We start from the raw sequence: 3,825 nt of genomic DNA on the forward strand, positions 1-3,825 counted from the left end.
TTCTATTGCCGTCTTGCATTTTCATACTGTCATTTTTTTAACAATTCACCTACCGGTATTGTCATGGTCTTTTGTATTGGATATAAAAAGCCTAAACTTCTGTTCCAATTTCGTAGAAATAGTTTGCAATTCTTTGCAAAGAGATGAGGTTAACATCAATTAAAATAACGCCAATACTAAAAATGGATTACGTGGTATAACTGTTGATGTAAGCTATGTGCACAGTGTACTATATCGTTACTAAAGACGATTGGTCTATGAAATCAGCAAACAATAAATGATTTTCACTAACAATCTGTCAATTGATGATGAAAGTAGACAGCTGTGAATGATGCATGATAAGGATGTACTAATACAGTATGAAAAGTTGTGTTGAAACATGTATTGACTAACGAATAATATATACAACATCCACTCGTCCAAACTTGCGACCATGCTATCAATCGTTGAGCACTCCTCTATCAGGACAGCGCAGATTGTTAGTGCATTTACAATTACTTAATCGATGGTTTACGTCATTAAAACAGTCTCGACAACCAGACAGACAGATAACAATCGTAAATATGTAGACAGCAAAGAGTCGGCACTAATGACATCCAGTAAGAAACATGTCAATTTCAACAACATCTTTTCAGGCGATATATTGCCTATTCACACCTTTCCGCACTGCAATATTGCTCAATAAGCGCTTCCTCATATTGAAGATTAAGTGGCATATTCCGTTACACGCAATACCCAAGTGTATGTGTACTTTCCTTCACCACATTTAAAAAGTGTGACAGAGTTTTCACAATAAAATTCAACTCAGACAGTTGTGATTTTAACAACATCAAATGAAATTAAACGGATACCATATTTTCATTAAAAGAATCTCTTCATTACTCTCGACATTCACTATACCATCCCCCAGTCTTCCAGCACTCTTAGTGCTTTGATGTTAGAACAATCATGTAAGCACGTTACTGTTTTGTTATGTGACAAAATACTTTCGATTAGTCCTCCATACATAAATACACCCAAAACTTGCTCAATCTGATATCTGTGACAGGTTTTTTTCCAGTTTAACTGTTTGCTTTCCAGGTTTTTCTACTGTACCTGGACTCAAATGGCAATTTAAGCATCAGTGTTGCAGTTCTACACCTCTTTGCACTCATTTTAAGTTTTCGAGTCAAATATGATATGATCAACAAATTTTATTCTGTGTGCTCAGGGTATGCAGACGACTAGAAATAGTGAAATGCTATACATTTCTTGCCCAGTATGTTCCATACTAACTAAAGGGGTCACACACAGAATTTGTACTCAAAATACTGTTGTTTACTCTCTTTTTTATATTAACTTTATTTATTGTATGTTTACCGTGTTTTAAAGTGGAATTTATTAAGATTTATACCATCGTTGTAAAATTTAAGCATTTGCAATTTATTGCGCTTTACGTCTTCAAATTATACTAATTAGAAACATTTAATCACGAAGGCTCTAGATGCTGAATAGAACATTAAAGCGTTTTGTGCACGTTTATGATATACTTAAAAAATCATCGTAAATCTACTTGATTCATTCTTATTTGTGCGTAGTAATGTTTCCTAATTTACGTGCAGAAACGTGAGGGGTTTTTTTGTAAACAAATAACTCATTTACAAAACGTAATTCTTAGGAATTGTGAACTGCCACACAGTAAAATACACTTGTGTCAGCAGTGCTTTTTTATGGCAAAAACATCATACTGAATAGGTTATGATTTATTTTGGAGTTTTTTTATGGAAATTGAAAGATTCAGCCTAGCGCCTCCATTCACATATATGATGATGACATCATGTTTGTTTTCAGTGCGCGCACCTTTCAACCAAACCTATTTTGTCGGAGAGCGCACTCGCACTGGCTTCTCACCTTGGCGACCCATGATAGATTCCCGGACTGGGTGCATGTGAATTTGGTTTGTGATCATCTAATGGGTTTCTTCCGGATACTCCTGTTTCCCAACAACAAGACGGAACTTTTTGCAAACCAGAGTTATAAATAAAATGTTGTTATTGTTTGTTTGAAACAAGTTGTTTCACAATCGTTGCAAAATAAATACTTAGTACATTAAGTTTTAATTAAGCATGTACGCGTAAAATACTGAAGCAACACTCATACGGGTAGAAATGTCTTATGAATTGAACATTTCCATTTTTTTTTTTTTTTTTTTTATTATTTTTTATTAAGCTGAAATATATTGCAATTAAAATACGTTTTGGATTAACATTTACTTAACCACAATTAAGCCATGATCGCGTTGTTGTTGTTGTTTGTTTGTTCATTTGTTTTCAAGAAAATCTTCCAAAGGATTGTTTTCCATGCACGACAGGCTGGGTGGCGTTCTTGTCGCCATGAACAGATGTTGAACATTGAACATAATTATAAACAACATAAACTAACTACGACTCTTAATACTAACGATATCATTATTATTGTTTTATGATAAGATCTCAGACCAAACTAGATGTTGACTTGTGCCGCTTCGTTGTCATCTTCTGCATGCAAAGCTGATGTCTGCTCTTGTGGTGTTGGTGATTCATGGTATTAAAAGTTGGCTTCACAGCAAAACCGTCAAAACAAAAACAGACCTACTATTTTGTTTTAACTCTATCATATTAGTTAAACAAACAACATGCACGGCACGTATAGCCGCGTTATTTGACAAATACTGCCATCCCATCATAATAAAGTTATAAAAAAAGCCGTATGAGCAATAATTTAGACGAAATCGTGTAAAATAAATGCAATTGGTGACAATACCAAGAAAAACTGGCAAAAATAGAAAGTTGTGAAAGTTTTCTTAAGGTCAAACATCAATCGTATTTACACTTGTCTTTTTATTGACGAAAAACAGGCGCTAACAGAAGAATGTTAACAAATGTTTCAATCACAATTCTAATACAATAAAGGCATAGGTTTAAAAAACATACGTCCTTTAACCGGCTTTTATCTAGTAAATCATTATGCTATACCTCAGGGAAAGATTCAGTAGACATTCTCTAGATTTGTCCCTATCTCACACAAGACACAAGAGTATAATGTTCACAAAGCACACGAGCTAATCACACACAAAACACACGTGAATTATGAACGCAAAACACTAGTATACTCCGCATAAGCACACGTCGAGTATAAAACATACAAGACACACGAGTATAATGTACACACAGCACACGAGTATAACACACACATACGGCACACAAGTATTACAAACCCTAGACGCATAAGAATAACACAAACAAATATGTGTACAATGTACACAAAGCACTCTAGTATACTCCCAATAAGCACAGGAGTATAACACACTCAAGACACACGAGTATAATGTTTGCAATGCACATGTGTAAAGCACACACAAGTATAACGTAGAAATGAAATACTCGTATAGCACATACAAAACACGCAAGTATTGCGAACAATATAAACACAAGTGTTACGTACACAAGACACACGAGTTCGATGATGATTACGCGACAGTACGATAATGATAACGCGACAGTACGGTAATGATAACGCGAGAGTACGACGATGATAACGTGATAGTACGACGATGATAACGCGATAGTACGACGATGATAACGTGATAGTACGATGATGATAACGCGAGAGTACGACGATGATAACGTGATAGTACGACGATGATAACGTGATAGTACGACGGTAATGGTTATTGGTAAGGATACCGAGTCAAATTTGAAATATAGGTGCAGAAAACACGGTAGGTCTACCTTATGAGACGATAGTAGATCACAGTAAATCGTTTAGCACTCACCAATCATTAAACATTGTTGCGTGTTCAGCTAT

This window comes from Mya arenaria, chromosome 9 (assembly GCF_026914265.1).
Source record: "Mya arenaria isolate MELC-2E11 chromosome 9, ASM2691426v1".
Taxonomy (NCBI): Eukaryota; Metazoa; Mollusca; class Bivalvia; order Myida; family Myidae; genus Mya; species Mya arenaria.